Consider the following 19382-nt stretch of genomic DNA (forward strand, 5'->3'; position numbering starts at 1 on the left):
GAAAAATTCACCGATGAGTATGACAAAACTGAATGCAAACATCCTTTGTAGTTCTTGTTCTTTAAAAAGTTTTGACTCTTCTGGTGTTTTGCTTTATTTTCCTTATGATAACCTCTGTTCTCCAATTGTTTTTTAAATTTCCATGACAGTACTAAAATATATTTCAAACTAAGTGTTTTACAGTGGCTTATCTTTTTTGGTCCCTGAAAACACCTAATTTGATCAAATAAACCACTAAGAATGTTAAGCATGGAACCCTGTTAGAATAGCAAATTTAATTTTTTGATATACCTTAATTATGCACTTTGTGAGTTTTAAAGAAATCCACTGAAGTTGAAATCTTAAGGGCAGTTGCATTTATTAATGAGCATTAGTCCATTTTCTGATGTCTTAAAAGAATAATCACTGCCTTGATTATATGAACAATTCTCTTAAGGAAATACCTGAATTAAAAATGCATATACTGTGTTTCCCCGAAAATAAGACCTAGCCAGACGATCAGCACTAATGCATCTTTTGGAGCAAAAATTAGTATAAGACCCCGTCTTATTTTACTATAAGACGGGGTCTTATACTATACTATAACGTAATGTAATATAATATAATATAATATTAGTACAGGGTCTTATATTAATTTTTGCTCCAAAAGACGCAGTAAAGCTAATGGTCCAGCTAGTTCTTATTTTCAAGGAAACACGTTATATTGTTTTATTCTTTTTAAATACTTACTATATTGGAATGGTTAGTAATATTCCCTTCCCATTTCTCGACCATGTTGTACAATTTTGCTTGCCTATAAGACTTTATTTTTTTCCTTGTGAAATACTTCATCTTAAATATACATGTAACTCATTTAAACTGTTAAGAATAACAGCTGATTGAATAAATGGCTTATTTTTTTAATGGCAAAAGAATAGACATTTCTCCAAAGAAGATGTACAAATGGTGAGTGAGCCCTTGAAAACATGCTCAACATCATGAGTCATTGAAGAAATGCAAATCAAAACCATAAAGTGATACTTGTGCTGAGACAAAGGACACAGGCCCTTTTGTTTTAAGACTTTTATATATCATCACTACAAGAAAAAAAATAGAGGAGTAGCAAAATACACAGGTGCCAAGATTCCAGAAAACATACAAAGCTCTTATTTCTTTGTTTTCTCAGTGTGTGAAATCGGTCACAAAATGCCACATATTGTATGATTCTAATTGTGATCAACAAATGTTGAATGAATGAACAAATACTGAATGAACAAATGAATGAAGATAGTAGTCCCTAATCTACCATGGAACTCTCTAGGTCTCTTTGTTTTCTCTCTTTTATTTCTGAGGGGAGAGTCCACTGGACCCCACTCCATCTTTTTACAGAATCTCCACCTCCCTCCAGCGCTTTCCAGCTTTCCAAAACTGTATCATAATGCCGGAAGCAAATATCTAAATGAGTAAGCATCCCCAGAAGGTCCCTTAAATCTCACAGAAACTGGAGAGAGTGCTCTGTCCTCTCACTGTGGCCTGACTTTCATGGAAGGGTGCTCATTCAATCATTTCCTCCTATACTTAGGAATGAATTCACCCTGTGTGTGCTTGTCCCAGGCAACAGAAACCCAACCCTGATTCTGTTCCTAGGTGTGATCAATTCTATCAAAAGTAAATTCTTTAGTCAGAACCCTGATATGATAACACCAGAAAAGGAGTTCTTGGATAAAAAAGCTGTAGAAACATACAGGCTGTGGCTTTGCCAAGAATGTGCCCACGCACCTCAGTGACTGGCCAATGTGACTGGATCTCCATGTACCAGTTTACCCTGGGTCGGGGTGCTCAAACAGCCTGAAGGTGGGTGCTGGTTAAAGTCTTTCTCAGTGAATCCTGGGCCTGGTCTGCAACTTCCTTGCCTCGTGTTACACCTCTTGCCTTCAAACACCAACTGTGAGTAATCATAAAAACAGAGAGAGAATGTATTTTTGTAGCTCTTTCTTTGTTTAGTCCTTCAAAATAAAACTGACTAAAACATTGAAAATAAAATATATTATTGATTTTGAAAGGGGGCTTGTATTGTTAGCCCCTTGAAAGACAAGAATATATTTCAGGTGACCTTAACTAATACGAGAATTTTTTTTTACTTTTATTTATTTTTTCCTTTTTTTTCCCTAGATTTATTGACACAAAAGTGGCATATTGCATTGTGGAAATTTAAGGTGTACAGCATGTTGATTTGACATAAATTGCAAAATGCTATCCAAAGCAAATGATAGCTAACACCGCCATTATGTTATGTAGGTACCATTACTTTTGTGGTGAGAACATTTTAGATTCACTCTCTCAACAACTTTCAAGTATATACTACATTATTGTTGGCTTTAATCACAATGCTGTACATTAGATCCCCAGAGCTTATTCATCTTATAACTGAAAGTTTGTGCCTTTTGGCCAACATTTTCCCATTTTGTCACCTCCTAACCCCTGGTAACCACCATTCTATTCTGTTTCCGCAAGTTCAGTTTCTTAAGATTCTACATATAAGTACTATCATACAGTGCTTGCCTTTCTCTATCTGACTTATCTCACTTAGTATAATGCCCTCACTTTTCATTCATATTGTCACAAATGGCAGGATTTTCTTTTTTATGGCTGAGTAATATTCCATTGTATATACATACCACATCTTCTTCATCCATTCATCTGTTGATAGACACTTAGGTTATTTCCATATCTTGGCTATTGTGAATAATGCTGCAGTGAATATGGGACTACAGCCATACAGAATATGGGGACGATAGCCTCTTTTCATTTCCTTCGCATGTATACCCAGAAGTGGAATTACTGGGTCACATTGTAGTTCTATCTTTAACTTTTTGAAGAATCTCTGTACTGTTTTCCACAGTGGCTGCACCCATTTACATCCCCACCAACAGTACATGAAGATTCCCTTCTCTCCACATCCTTGCCAACACTGTCTTTTGTCTTTCTTTTTTAAATTTTTATAAGAGTTTATTGGAGCCAAACTAAGGACATATGACAGAAAGCAAGATCTCAAATGCTCTGCAGAATAACAGTTTTGCAGCTTCTTTTATGCACTTGAAACTAAGGAGGGAAGGTAAAGAAGATTACATGGAGGTGGGAGAAGGCAAGTCAGGGATTGGATTACAGGATAGTTAAGATTATGTGCTCCTCTTTTGTCTTTTTGATGATAGACATTTTAACAGGTGTAAGGTGGTATCTCTTTGTGATTTTGATTTGCATTTCCTTGATGATTAGTGATATTGAGCATCTTTTCATGTACCTGTTGTCCATTTGTATGTTTTTGGGAAAATGTCCATTCAGTCCCTCTGTGTGAGAAATGTTTTTAAAAGTGATACTGTTCCACACTCTGAACCATCAACTTATCCTTTACAAATAATATGTGAGACCACAAGGATGAGTGAATAATTTCTCTAGAGAATAAGGTGAATTATAACTATTTTAGAGACATAGTCTATCTAGAGCTCCCTCAGATACCTGGGGAAGGACTGCAAGGTTAGGCTGTGCTATGAGAAAGTAGCTGAGGCCCTTTGCTCCAGAAATCGAATCTGGAGGTCTGAGCTCAAGAGTGGCCCACCCTGGAATAATTCTCATGTTCATGCCAATCTTGCTACTCTACATTCACCAGGAAACAAAACTATGTAACATGGGCTTGAATCATAGAATAGTATCGTGGTTAAAAGCCTGGACTAAGGACAGAGCCTGCTGGGTTTCAAATTCTGGCTCTGTATTATGATCTAGAACAGGGTATTTACCCCTCAAGTAGCCGAGTGTCATCATGGTACAAGAGCAATAGCAACCTCCCCACAGGGTTGCTAGAGGTCGAAATGAAATAGTAAAAATGTGAAATTCCTAAAACAATGTCAGTTATGTAGTAAGCTTTATATTATTATATCATCATTAATGTCATGAAAAGAGAGAGTTTAATTTAAAGAACGGGATCTACTAAACAATGAACTAAGGTGATTTACTCACCAGAACATGAATACCTTGAAGAGCAATGACTAGAATGTCAAAAAAAAAAAAAAAAAAAGAAAAGAAAAGAAAAACACCTCACGTTGGCTGACAGCCATGTCACATAAATATATCTAAAGATAAAATATCAGACGAGGTGAGCCTGGTATGTATTTGGTCAGCCGAGGACTATAATGATTTCTATAAAGATGTATATCAGAGTAGGAAGTCCTAGTAGAACTGAGGTCAAATAAACAGCAGGAGCAACCAAGATCCTGTCATTGGCCCTATCAAACAACTAGAATTCAGAAGTTCAATGAGCCGCCAAGGTCAAAGTCATCCACACGCTACCTGTTGAGATGTGCCAACCTGGAATCTGTTCCTGAAGTTCTTCCTCCAGAAATCAGAATTCTGCATCTTAAATGACCCTCCACAATCTGGTTCTATGAAATTACCCCATGCACTCTGAGGAACCAGCATTTATTTGGATTTATTTGGTTGTATCCCTTGGTTCTGCCCATCCTTTGCTTTTGAATGTAGAGCTGAGAAGCATTAAGAAAGTAAGCATCTTCTTTGGAGAAAAATATCGTTACATTCTAATTACAAAGGAACATAAATTCAATAGAAATTTTGAAAAATACAGAAAAGCAGAAAGAAAAAAAAAAAGTATAACTGGATCCCAGCTTCTCATCATCACCAAAACTTGGTATACCTGACTTTTTTATTTTAAACATTCTTCTGGTTGGAAATTGATAAGTATTTAATTGAGATTTAATTTTTAGTTTATTTAAATTAATTTATTTAACCTATGTCTCTGGTAATTACTGATGTTAACATCTTTTTATGTATTTATTGGCCATATTGTCATTTTTGAAGTAACTATTTAAGTCTTTTACCCATTTTTCTATTAGTTGTTAGTCTTTTTTCCTTCAATTTATAGTTCTTTATATAATCTAGATATGAGTGTTTTAGACAAATATCTTCTACTTTATAGCTTGCTTTTTACTTTCTTAATGGCGTTTTTGATTAATAGTTCTTTATTTTAGTTTAATGTAAGCTTGTGATTTTCTTTTTAAATGGTGGATGCTTGTTTTGGCCTGTTTAAGAAAGCTTGAGTTTCCCAAAGGTCATGAAAATATTCTCTCATGTTTTCATTTAAAAGTTTTATTGTTTTACCTCTCATATTTAGATCTACAATATACCTACAATTTATTTTTATGTATGGCATATGGTGAGGATTCAGTTTTTGCTAAATGAATACACAACTTATCCAGCATTATTTATTGGTAAGGTCATGCTTTCCTCCTCTCCAGTACAATGTCACCGTCATCATAAATCCAATGGGTCTGTTTCTGGACTCTGTTCAGTTTCATTCAATTATTTGTCCGTCCTTGCACAAATACCACACTGTATTTAATATGCTTTTATAATGAACCTTGATAAAAGATAGCTTAAGTTTTCCAGCTTTATTCTTCTTCAAGGTTGCCTTGACCATTCTTGGCCTTTTGCATTTTCATATAAATTTTAGAATCAACTTGTCAATTCTACTCTAGGAAAAAAATTCTGTTGAGATTTTGATCAGAATTACATTGAATCTATAAATTAATTTTAAAAGAATTGAAATCTTTACATTATTAAGTTTTCATTGTGTAAACTTGGTATATCTCTACATTTATTTGGGTATTTTTTAACTTTCTGTCAATAAGGTTTTGTAGCTTTTAGTGTAGCAGTTTTACACATTTAATGTTAGATTTATTCCTAAGTATTTGATACTTTGTGATCCTATTATAAGTTGTACCATTTTAAAATTTTAATTCTTTGTTTCATTCTCTGTTTATTCATGTAGTTCATGATTAATAAATTGTCACAACCACTTTGGGGAAAATGGCAGTTTCTACTAAAGCTGGTCATCTTCAAAGCCTGGGTAGCAAATTCAGTGCTCCACCCCAGGTCACCTGGGATCACTTTTCATCCTTTTGCAATACAATAGAAAAATTAAGCAACAAGAATGAACAAACCATTTCTACCTGTAACAACATGAATTAACTTCACAGACAAAATGTTGAGCAAAAAACATGCGGTGTGATTTCATCTTAATTTATGTTATGTTGAACCAAATAAACCAAATTGTCATTTTGAAGGGCAAAGAATATTGAATATCATCAATTTCATCTGTTTCAATAGAATATAGTGTTCAAAAACAGCACACACTGAGCAGTAATATTAGAAGTCAGGATAGGGGCTACTTTGAAGGGAGAATGCATGAAAGACATCTGCAGTGCTAACAGTGTTTTGGCCCTTGATCTGGGTGCCAACGTGCAGGTGTGCTCAGTTTCCAAAAAATTCATTATGCTGCAAATGTCTTATTTGTACACCTTTGTATGTGTGTGTGCTACTTATATAATTTATAAAATTAGAAAAATAGGAGTCTTCTTGCCTTGGTTATAATTCAAGGCACCAAAATAATAAATATTAAATACTAAAATAAGTATGAAATAGAATTCTTATATCCAGGATTTAAAATAAAATCAAGAAATTGTTTCTTGCTTGTCAGAACTCTCATTCAGGTCAAGAATATAAAAAGGTGTTGTGACGTGGAAAGAAGACAGGATATGGGAATAAATCTTTTTTGAGAGCACTGTTAGTGTGCTGTGGATCCCCACTCCAGCCCTGACAGAGGAGGATGGATGAGGTACCTCCTATTTGTCTCCAGCCTAAAGAGTGTGGACTTCAAGGGGAGTGTGATTGGGATACTCTGCACCAGAGGAGCCCTGTTGACTCCACGCTCCAAGCCCCATTTGGAAAATGTAGGGAACCAGAGAGGACTTCTGAGTTAGCATTGCCTTGCACACCCAGGAGTGGCCAGGAGAAAGGGTGTCTGAGTTCTTCCCAAGGGGGCCACACAAAAGGGGCTCTAGAACCATCCCGTATAGTGAGCCAGGAGCTAAGAGGAGAGCCTCTGGCCAGGGGCTCTCCAGACATATAAAAATGTCTGGTAAGAGTAGCAGATCTGGGACTACCAAAAGGACACCAAAGTGTCCCACAAGAGAAAGACTCAGACATCTGCCAGGTCAGAGATGACAAAGGCCCCCAGCCATGTTAGAAATTTCCTAACCCCCTGCCTCTTTCCCCTAGGGTTTGGATCCTGGTAGAGTCCAAACATATAGCTAGTGAGCGGGGAGGAGGTGTGCCACACAGAGAGTGAAATCCAATATAATCCTGATCCCTGAATTCAGGCTGTAGCATATGAAGGGGCAAGAGATGTCTTATCTCTGATAAAAATTAAAACATTAATCCAGATTAAAAGATAACAATAGAAAAAATTGATGCACCAAAGAGTTGATTCATTGAAAAGATGAATAAAATTGACAAGCGTCTGGCTAGACTCACTAAAGAAAAAAGAGAAGAGCGACAAATAAACAAAATCAGAAATGAAAGATGAGATATTATGATTGACACCACAGAAATACAAAAATACTATAAAGGACTATATACCACCAAATTCAATATCCTAGAAGAAATGGACAAGTTCTTAGAAATATGTCACCTTCCTAGGCTGAATCAAGAAGAACTGGAAAACCTAAATAAACTGATCAACAGTAAGGAAATTGAAACAACCATCCAAAATTCCCCCAAACAGCAAAAGTCTAGGACCAGATGGCTTTACTAGTGAATTTTACCAAACATCCAAAGATGATTTAACACTTGTCCTTTTCAAATTCTTCCAAAAAATTGAAGAGGCAATACTTCCTAACTCATTTTATGAGGCCAACACTACCCTGATACCAAAACCTAGTAAGAATAGCACACAAAAAAGGAAACCACAGACTAATATCTCTGATGAATACAGATGCAAAAAATCCTAAACAAAGTACTATCAAATCGAATACAACAATACATTAAAAAGATTATACATCACGCTCAAGTGGGGTTCATTCCAGAGGCACAGGGGTGGTTCAACATAGGAAAATCGATCAATGTGATACACCACATAAACAAAATAAAGGATAAAAATCATATAATCATATCAATAGATGCAGAAAAAGCATTTGACAAGATACAACATCCATTGATTATTAAAGCACTTGATTAAATGAGTAAAGAAGGAAAGGACCTCAACATAATAAAGGACATTTGGTACAAACACTCAGCAAATATCATAACGGTGAAAAAACGGAAAGCTTTTTTGTTATGATCAGGAATAAGACAAGGATGCTCCCTTTCACTGCTATTATTCAACGTAGCATTGGAAGTCCTTGACAGAGCAACCAGGCAAGAGAAAGAAGTAGAAGACATCCAAATTGGGAAGGAAGAAGTCAAATTGTCACTTTTTTGCTAATGTCATGATCCTTTATATGCAAAACTCTAAAGACTCCACCAAAAAACAATTAGAAACAATAAACAGAGTAAAGTTTCAGGATACAAAATCAATATACAAATATGTATTGCATTTCTATATACTAACAATGAAATTTCAGAGAAAGAAATGAAGAAAAGAAATTCTTTTGCAGTTACAATAAAAGAATAAAATACGAAATGAAGGACCTATACACTAAAAACTACCAAACATTATTTAAAGAAATTGGAGAAGACGACAAAGAAATGGAAGGATATTTCATGTTCATGGATTGGAAGAATCAACATAGTTAAAATGGCCCCACTACCCAAAGCAATATACAGATTTAATGCAGTCCCCATGAAAATCCCAATGGCATTTTTTACAGAAATGGAACCAAAAAAATCATCAGATTTGTATGGAGTCACAAAAGCCAAAGCAATCCTGAGAGAAAAAAGAATAAGGCCAGAGGTATCACACTCTCTGACTTCAATTTATATTATAAAGTGACTATATTCAGAATAGCATGGTATTGGCAGAAAAACAGACACACAGACCAATGGAATACAATTGAGAACCCAGAAGTAATCCCACATATATATGGGCAGATAATTTTAAACCAAGGGTCCAAAAGCATAGAATGGAGAAAAGACAGCCTGTTCACTAAATGGTGCTAGGAAAATTGGAAAGCCACACGCAAAAGAATGAAACTAGACTGCTGTTACCATATACCAAAATTAACTCAAAATGGATCAAAGACCTCCATGTAGGACCTGATAGAAGAAAGCATAGGTACTAAACTTATGGACCTTGGGTTCAGAGAGGATTTTGTGAATTTGACCTGTACACTGCTGGTGGAAATGTAAACTGGTGCAGTCACTATGGAAAACAGTATGGATATTCCTCAAAAAATTAAGAATAGAATTACCATACGATCCAGCATTATTCATGGTGGCCAAGACATGGAACCACCGGAAGCTAAGGGGAGGCATGGAACAGATTATCTCTGCCAGCCTCAGAGGAAACCAGCCCTGCTGACACTTTGATCCCGGACTTCTGGTCTCCAGAACTGTGAGGCAATACATTCCTGGTTAAGTCACCCAGGCTGTGGTACAGTACTTTGTTACAGCAGCCCTAGGAAATTAAGACACAGTGATTCTTCATTACAGATGGTCCCCAACTTACGAGTGTTTGACTTACAATTTTTTGAATTTATGATGGTGTGAAAGTGATACGCATTCAATAGAAACTCTACTTTGAATTTTGAATTTCGATCTTTCCCCAGGCTAGTGTTATGTGGTAGGATACTCTCTCATGATGCTGGGCAGCGAGCTGCCACTCCCAGCAGGCCATGCGATCACAGGGGAAAGGTAAATAGCTGATACTCTACAGTGCACTCTGTTGCCAGCATTTTTGGGATAGTGTGTTTTGTGTCTTCACATTCCATCATGTCTACAAAATGTCCATCTATGTCTCCTGCTTCTCGTGAGGAGAAGAACAGGACGGGAATTACTCTGGAGATGAAACTCAAATAATTGCCCAAGTGTGGGCTAATGTAAGGGTTCTGAACATGTTGAAGGTAGGTAAGTCTAAGTTATGATGTAGGCTATGTGCATTGAATGCATTTTGATTTACAATATTTTCAACTTGTAATGGGTTTGTCAGGACTTCACCCCATCCTAAGAGGAGAAGCATCTATATTTGTAAATTTGCTTCATATCTCAGAGTTTATCTCTTCCTTTAAACCAACTGTGCCACAACTTCATGCATAGCCATAGCCAAAGCTGGAGTGGGGTCCAGCAAGCACATGAAAGGGAAAGAAGGAGAAAATGAAAGAAAGGAGATAGTCGAACATGAGGGAGAGAGAGATTTAGTCCATCTTTCCTTAGGTGAGTAGGGAAGAGTTGGACAGGGAAAAGGAGGGGAGAAGTTAAGCAAATGAGCATAGCTAAGTGTGAATAATGGCCTGAGAGTAATGTAACTATATGACTTGTGTGTAGGTGGTCAAAAACATAAGGAAAAAACAAAACGATGAGGACACAGAGCAAGATGGTGCTCAGCTGGGTTTTCGTCCAACAAGCAAGGTCCAGGATGTAACAAAGCCATCAGAGTTTGCCCAGCCAGACTATGGCAGCTGCTGGAAAGAGCTGCTGGCTTAGTCAGTATCTGCAGGACTAAACCAATATTATACAGACTCCGTCCCCAAAAGAGGAACATTTGCTGAGTCAGATGGTTATGTTCAGGGAAAAGACCTTTGTTCTCAGAGCTCCTCAGAGCGAGTTCACTGAGAAAACGGACACTACCTTCTTTGTGACAGTGGCAACAGTTCACTTGGTTACTTCTCCCAGTTTTAAAGTCTCTCAGAACCCTCGTGAAGGGAACAGTGGTAGCCTTGGTTTCTTGGGTAGAAAGACGGTGCTATAGAGAATTTCTCCTAATTTTAAAGTGAGCCCTTTACCTGGTGCTCAGAAATGGCTCAGCAATTTCTGCAGAGGCACATGGATGTCTGTCAGGGGAAAATCAGCGTAGGTGGTGCTTTCACAGAAAGCAGGGCCAGGACAAATGTGGCCAGCGCAGAGCCCGGGCACAAGTAAAGGAAGTGCTCACTCCTGAGGGATTGCACAGCCCCGAAGGCCAGTGTTGCCTTACGTTTTGCACTCTAGTCTGCTCATTCACCTCACCCTTGTGTCAGTCCTGGTGTAAAGTTTTTGTTCATTCATTTATCCATTCAATAAATATCTTCATCAATCCAGATAAATGGGTACATAGTGAGTAACTATTCAGAGCTCATATTACATAGCCAATGCTGATTTGTTCATAAAGAAAAAAAAATGATACAACATAGACCTTAGAGCTAGTCCTGATGCAAGTCCCAAAATGACAGTTAAGACACTTGAGCCCTGGGAGAATTAGTGATTCACTCATTAAAGTAAAAAGGGATAAGTGCTGTAAAAGTGGGACAAATAAATCATATGGATCACACATTATATGATTCAATTTATATAAAATGTCCACAATAGGCAAATCTACAGACACAAAGTCGATTGGTGGTGACTTACAGCTGGGGGATAAAAGGAAGCGGGGTGACTGTTAATAGGGATGGAATTTCCTTATGAGGTAATAAAAATGTTCTAAAGTTGATTGTGGTGATGCTTGCTGCACCACTCTGTGCATATACTAAAAACCATTCAACCGTATACTTTTGAATTCTATGGTATGTGAATTAGATTTCAATACAGCTATTATTTTTTAAAACCATACAGTAGTTCACAGTTTTATCTGGAACTTAAGGAAAGGCTGCAAGGAAAAGATGGCTTCAAAGTTGAAGCAGTGGACTCTGTGGAAATGGATTAAGATCATTTCTGGCAGGAAGAACTATAGTAAAGCAGGGAGGCAGGAAATTATGGGATGCGCACAGAGGACACTGAATTATTCATTTGAGCTGGTATTTGAGGTCCATGGTGGGGACTGTGTCATATTAAAGACAACCTTGAATTCCATCAAAAGCATCCAGACTTTGGCCCATAAACAACCAGGAGATAACTGGATCTGAAGTGATAAGACTAATTTATATGCTAAGTGTATGAGAAACCAGAAGGGAAGAGGCCAGAGGTCAGGCGACCTGCTAGAAGGTTCTGCAGGGGCTGTGCAGAGAAAGATTGGGAGTTAGTGCTCAGAATGGGTGAGTCTGCCAAAAGTTGCTGACAGTTGACAGCACTGGAATAAATAAAAGTGTCAAAGAGAAGAAAGCAGAAAGAGAAATGCTTTTGTTGAGATTTAAACAAGCAAACCTTCAGAAAACAGGAGGAAGAAGTGTCAGTGAAGAAGGGGGGGTGGGGGGAGCTGTTAGGGTCAAGGGGTACAGAGTCAAAGAAGGAAAGGGAGGCCTTGGCAGGAAGGGTAGCTGGGGGGTGTGGTTAGGCTTCAACTCAGAAAGTAAAGCAGTGGACTGTGAATAAGGGTGGGACTTGGCACTACAGCAGCAGTTCAGAGAATATTTAACACAATGATTAATTTGGTTCCCCAGGTTGCCAAGACCACCAGGGAATGTAATCTGCCTCCATGAAAGTAGGTTCTCTGTAGGACAAGACACGGTATAAATAAACACACACTTAGGTTGCAGACTTTTGTTCTGTCCTCCCTACATTTAAGTTTGGTTGACCACAGTTTGAGAAGACAGGCCAGAAGAACCGGCATTTTACTAGACAAGGTGTTTTTTAATGACATTGCTGTTTTTCATCTTACAACAATTGGAGACAGGAGCTGTCGCCCACATGTGATAGACTGCTACAGAGCTCAGTTACCAGCTGGGCAGTGAACCCAGAGGAAGGAAGAGTGTGCTCTAGGAGTTTGAGTAAACTCAGGGGAGCTGAGATTGACAGAGTGGTCAGGGACACATTTGAATGATCGTTTACAGTTCCTCCTTCCCAGGCCAGGTCAAAGAGTTAAGTTCTGTTAAGTTCTGGAAGCAGCAATGTCTCCCTCTTACCACATTGACCCTAAGAGCCCCCCAGAGGGCCTTTACCTGCTGACGGTCCCCATGTGCCTCTGACACAGTAGTAATTTGAGCCCGTGCCACACCCAGGGAACTGCCCTGCCTCCTTGGAACATATTTTCTGTGCTCACTGACCCTTAGTTGGGCATTTCAGCTGCTGATTTTCAGCTGGAACTTGAAGGTAAGAACATGGCTTAAAGGAAATCCTTTACTTAACTCATTAGTTTACTTTTTTAAATATTTGCTATAGTAATGTAGATGCTGCTGTATAGATAGGATTGATTAACTCAAGCCAGAAAATATTTTAAGGAACCTATAAAACAAAGATATTTGTAACCAACAGATACCAGCTTAACAACATTAGGCCTAGAAATTCAGGTCCCTAAGGCAAAAATCTCCAAAAGCTCCCTCTCCCATAATACCATCTCTTTTTCCTACTGTGACCTCATCCCCAAATACCCTCTCTCCCTGTCCCCTGTCGCAGGGGCAGCTCTCCTTCTTCACCCGAGTCGTTCTCCTGAGAAGGGCCGTCCTTTCATCCCAGCCATTGCCTGGAACAAACGCTTCCCATGCTCAGGGGGCTAGATATATAGATAAGTAGTTGTAGGACAGTGGAGTAAGAACTATGAAATTTACACACAGAATATTACAGGATGCCATGGGAATGTCCACATAAGAAACATGCAAACCTGTAGAGAATTTTTATGATTTTATTTGAACCAAACTGACAACAATTTCCAGGAAGCAAAATATCAGTGAATTGAGAAATATACCAGAGAATGGCAATTTTACAGCTTATTTTACACTTTAGAATCAAAGGAGGAGACATAAGGGGGTTACATGAAATCCATTGGTGGTAGATTAGGGGGTGGGAGAAAACAAAGTGGGGAAATCTCTGGGATTGGACAAAGAGTAAAATGAAGAGATACACACTTCTTTTACATGGGAAGTGTCACGCAGGGACTCAACTCCCGCTCCCCGCACAAGAACGCAGGATATAGTGAGGCCAAAAATGAACACCAATGGAGCCATGGATAGGGGGTTCACAGCAGTACATTCCCGCTGGCAGCTGGGCTGTAGACACAGGAAGCAGGATCCACATGATCTGCAATCTGCCCTCCGCTTCTCTGTCAATCAACCCCCCACTTGCTAGCTGCAATCTACAGTCCACTTCTCTGCTTGCCAACCAACCAACCAACCAACCCCCTAGCATAGCCACAGCAGTTATATCAGTGGCTAATGTCTAAACAGTAACAGTTGATGGCCAACTAGTCACAGCCGATGGCCATTTACTACCTGAGCCAGCACCTTTCCATGTGAGGCCGAGAGCCTGGAAACTGCTCTCTGGGGCTCTGTCCCCACAGGAGAGCACAGGCCAGTTAACAATTAACATTTACAGAACATAGAGATGGTATTTGGGGGACAAAATAACAATGAGGGGTCTGTGGTCTCCACCTCTAGTATAGTGGGTTGTGCCCAGAGGGGTCTGGAAAAAGGGATTACTCTGACATTCCAAAGGTATGTTGTCTTAGATGCAAAAAAGACAATAAACAGGCTCATTTAAGGTAAAGATTAACTTTTGTGAAGAAAGCTACAGGCCTACGACATGACTATCCCCCATGACCTGTTTTTAGTTAGGAATTTTTCATCATCTGTGTAGTTACTTTAGGTCTCTGACTTCATAGGGCCTGCCATGCTGGCCATGCTGGCCTCCCCTGAGCTCACCAGGTTTAGTATGTGGCCACTTTTTCACTTACAGGAAAGAATGACTAGAAATAGTCATGGAGTCAGGAGCAGATTCACAAAGAATACATACATGATCTGATCTGATTTGAAAGGATGAAAACTTCTAGCGGGTTGCTCAAGTGGCAATCTTTGTGCCTTTGTACCTGTAAAGGAAAAACTCTTCCTGTGTTTCCCCTTTATGCTACTATACTCACTAATCACAGAATACTTCTGTGACCAGATATGGGGGTGGGGGGGCAGGGTTCCTGAGGGGACAGAGCCAGGAGTGCAGTTTCCAGGCTCTCAGCCTCACGTGGAAAGGTGCTGGCTCAGGTAGTAAATGGCCATCAACTGTGATTGGATGGCCATCAGCTGTGGCTAGTTGGCCGTCAGCTGTAACCAGTGAGCCATTGGCCACTAATATAACTGCCGTGGCTACGCTAGCAGCGAATGGGAGCTAACGAAGATGGTGGCTGAGCCTGTAAGCGGTGCAGTGAGGGTTGTGAACAGTGTGGCTCCTGCTTCCTGTGTCTCCAACCCAGCCGCCAGCGAGAGTATAGTGGTGTGACTCCCCTACCTATGGCTCTGTGGGTGTTCCTTTTTGGCCTCACCATGTCCTGCGTTCTTATGTGGGAAGCGGGACTAGAGACCCCAGAAGGGACCCCACCTGTCACCCTGCATGACAGTTCCCATACCAAGAAATTCTCAGATTGTGTGGACACTAGCTGAGTGTTCTACAATTTAACTCAATTCTGAAACTACCTGGAGATAGCATCAAATTCCAAAAGTAAAGGGTTCAGTCCTACAAGACTGTTCCCACCCTTCAGATGCCAATGACAAGCCCAAGTTGTCACCTATACTTCTGACCATCCTCCTATAGGTTGGAGGTTTCCACAACCCTCTCCTCAGGTTCGATTAATTTGCTAGAGTGGCTCACAGAACTCAGGGAAACATTTTACTTACTAGATCACCAGTTTATTATAACTCAGTAACAGCCAGATGGGAGGGAGGCATAGGGCAAGGTATGTGAGAAGGGACACAGGACATCCATGCCCTCTCCACGTACACCACCGTCCCAGCACTTCCATGTGTTCACTAAACCCCAGACTTGAGATTTGTCTAGAGGCTCCATGATTGATTAACTCATTGGCCATTGTGATTGATTCAACTTCAGCTCTTCTCACCTCCCTGCAGGTATGGGTGGGGGGGACTGAAAGTTTCAACCCTCTAATCACAAGACGGTTTCCCTCCGCAACCAGTCACCATCCTGTGGTTATTGAGGGGTTTTCCAAACACCACCTCAATAGCACAAACTCAGAAGTGACTGAAAGAATTTTTTTTTTTTTTATGAACAACAAAAGATATCAATTTCACCTTAAACAGTCTGAAGCTATTTCAGGAACTGAGGGCAAATTCCAAATATTATAGCAAAAGATCTGATCACTTAGGAAATGACAAGGATTTGGAGAGCTGTGAACTAGGAACCTTGGACAGAAACCAGACGCTATTTCTTATTATAAATCACAGTATCACGGTGCCCTCCTCTCCAAGGGTGGTGACCGTGCACTGACGTGGCCCAGCGGTGAAGGGCCTGGGGGTAGGGTTCTGTGATAGGGATTGGAGTTCCTCCTGAGGGATGGGCAGACCCTCTGTTCCTACCTCACTGCCTTGTAGTCTTGACTGTCTTTCCCCAGCTGGTCTTCCCTTCACCCAGGTTTAATCAGGCCTGGGTAGGCCTCCAACACAGAGCAGTACAGCTGGCAAGTTATTTAACCACCCTGGTCCTCAGAAGCATCAAGTTCTAGTGGCCCTTCTTTGTCTAATGACGCCTGAATGTGGCTGCCCAGCAGGATGTCATGTGCTCTTGCATATGCCCTGAATTCACACACTCCTGCAGCCAGGTCCACCCAGGTGTTGACAACACGGGCCTAACACAGATTTCCATTATAAATGTAAATGGCCTCAACAGAAGGAGAACTAGTACTCTGATTTTAGAGATTCCCTTGTGTCTGCTGTTTCTCAAGAATAATCAGCATATTTGCAGCTGGCATATTCTGCTACCCTTCATCTCCCAACCAACCTTCCTCTCTCTGGTTGAGCTCTACTCCAATCCTTCATCACCTGCAAAAGGCCTTGGTGGAGTCCTAGTGCCCTTCAGATAAAAGTCATACTCCTTAAGGACACTTAAAACACCTTCCTACGTGTTTCTCCATCCCCGTTTCTGCACATCCCCCCCCCCCCAAAATAAAACAACAAACCAAAACAAAAAACAAAAACTCTAAGCTCTGGGGAAACTCTATCCAACAGGAGCATACTTTCTGTCTTGTGCCTCTGTCCTCTGTGAATGGAGTGTTTCAGCCCCTTCCCCCCCGTCTTCTAGATTTCATATTCTTTATTCACTTTTTAAAAAGTTGCTACATATAACACAAATATAGAAAACAAATAAAACAAATGTACAGCTTAATCCATTATTACAAGGCAAGCAGCTCTGTAACCAGAACCCAGGTAAGGAGACAAAACTTTGCCAACCTCCCCAGAAGTCTCCATGTGCTCCCCTCACCCAAACATTGTCTCCTTTAGGAGTAACCACTATCCGAACATTTGAGGTAATCACTTTTTTACTTACCTTTATAATTTTATCACCTAAGTGACCATCCCTAAATATACATTTGCCTGAGGTTTTTTAAGATGCCCTTTTCATTTTTTTTTTTTTTGTAAATCTATAAGTTCTTTTTTTTTTTAATTCCTTGCAATTTACTTGAAGAAAGTGTATTCTTGTCCTGCAGACTTTCACAAGATCTAGATTTTGTTGATTGCCTCAGTGTGGTGAGGTATACCATGTTCCTCTCTTCTCTGCATTTTCTGGAAATTGGTACTTGGGTTTTGAAATTTCATCAGATTCAGGTTCCTTAATCACACTCAGGTTCAATGTTTTGGGCAAGGACCACTTCATAGGTAAATGTATTCTTCATCAAGAAGTACACAGTGTCTGTTTGTCTTTCTTTTCATGGTGTTATGAATGCTGAATGCCTAGGTTCTTTAATAATTAAGGGCTATAGAAGGACATTATAATTCTATAACTTATTGTTCATTTATTTGAATAAGTCTATAAAGAGAAACTGCTTTTCTTCTACTATTGGTCATGTAGCAGTATAATTTGTATAAGACAGTCAAGAAAAATGATTTATTTCTTTCCTTATATTTGCCAGTTTTCAAAGTAAACAGTTGGTTTCAGAGCTTCAGTCAAATGTATCAATATTAGCTTGCTAGGACTTCCATAACAAAATACCACAGACTAAGCAGCTTAAACAACGGAAATTAATTTTCTCACAATTCTGGAGGCTGGGACTTGAAAACCAAGGTGTTGCCAGGTTTGGTTTCTCTTGAGGTCTCTCTTCTTGGCTTGCAGATGATCATCTTCTTGCTATGTCCTCACATGGCCTTTCCTCTCTGGGTGTTCATCCCTGGTGTCTCTTTGTGTGTCCAAATTTCCTCTTCTTATAAGGACACAAGTCAGATTGGATTAGAGTCCACCTTAATGGCCTCATTTTAACACAATCATCTCTTTAAAGGCTGTCTCTTTTGGGGAGACACAATTCAGTCTATCGTAATATCTAGTGCTCTGCTTTTCCACAAATTTGGCAGCTTAAAACAATACAAATTGGGAGCTTTTCAAGATGATGGAGTAGATAAACACTGTGCCTGAGTCCTTCTGTGAACACATTAAAATTACAAATAAGTTATAAAACAATCAACCTGGAGGACCATCTGAAGTCTAGTTGAACAGAAGTCCTATAACTAAAAATATAAAGAAGAAGCCATGTTGAGATTAGTAGGAGGGGCGTAGACCTGGAATGGGCCCCAAACCTCCCTGTGGCAGTTGAGAATCAGGAGGAATACCTCAGCCATAGAGGTTTCTCCCACAGGAGAGAGGGACCCCAGCACCCAACATCAGGCTCCCCAACCCAGTGGACTGGTGCCCCACAATATCTGGCCATGAAAAACAGTGGGGATTCCAACCATTCGGATGGGACAGAAGGCTGCGGGAAACCCAGACGTCCTCTTAGACAGCCCGTGCACAGACTCACTGGCTCACAGGCACTCATCTTGGACTGCAGTGGAGGGTCGGTGATTTGGGGGGCTTTGGGGACATACGGAGGGGGCAGACTGAGGCGTGTGGCTTCAGTAGGAGGACTAGAGGACAGTCAGCATTTTCCTGGTGAAGGGTCTCTTTCCTGTACAGCCTGCAAGCAGGCACCATCTTTCCTGTGTTGAGCCTGCTCCCACAGGCTAAATCTGAATCTAATTGGCCTGATGAGCTCTGCTGTTCTACTGCTCCACCCTGCTGACTCATCTGGAACCTGCCCCACCTAACTCACACACCACCGAAGGCACTTTTGCCATAAGCAGCCAGCCCATACAAAATTGCATTATTTCTAAGAAAACTATTGAAGTCCATGGGCCCCAAGCAGGCAGCAACTGGCCTCAGTGTGCTCTGAGACTTGCTGAGCCATTCCAGGCTCAGCACTGGCACCAAACCAGAGTCTACATTAACCTAGTGACCTCAACTCTTTTCACTCTAGTGACTCCCTGAGACCCTGCCTCAACCAACTTGTGTATTGCTTTATCAGCGGCTGAACCTTAAGGCAGCCTGCAGGTGGCAGCAGGCCTCCAGATGTCCTGGCTTTTTGTGGAGTTACCCCAGGCCTGGTACTGGTGGCAGCCATCCTCAGTGGGCAGTGTGGCCTCTCCCATGCACCTCCAGGTTTAGCACAGGTAGTGAACAACTGCTGATTGTTTTGTAGCTCCTACCAGGTAGCCCCCAGCCAGTCACAGGCAGTGCCTGACCTGGGC

General features: G+C 40.3%; 1 protein-coding gene across 1 annotated transcript in view; it reads left to right on the forward strand.

Annotated features, from left to right (window-relative positions):
* Nucleotides 1–12959: 12959 nt before the first annotated feature.
* The window catches only part of LOC117020122 (sulfotransferase 1C2), a 34267-nt gene continuing 27844 nt past the window's right edge, over nt 12960–19382 (forward strand). The window contains exon 1 of the mRNA XM_033102363.1: nt 12960–12984. The gene's annotated coding sequence lies outside the window, so the exon portion shown is untranslated. The remainder of the gene's footprint in view (nt 12985–19382) is intronic.

This window comes from Rhinolophus ferrumequinum, unplaced genomic scaffold (assembly GCF_004115265.2).
Source record: "Rhinolophus ferrumequinum isolate MPI-CBG mRhiFer1 unplaced genomic scaffold, mRhiFer1_v1.p scaffold_87_arrow_ctg1_1, whole genome shotgun sequence".
Lineage (NCBI taxonomy): Eukaryota > Metazoa > Chordata > Mammalia > Chiroptera > Rhinolophidae > Rhinolophus > Rhinolophus ferrumequinum.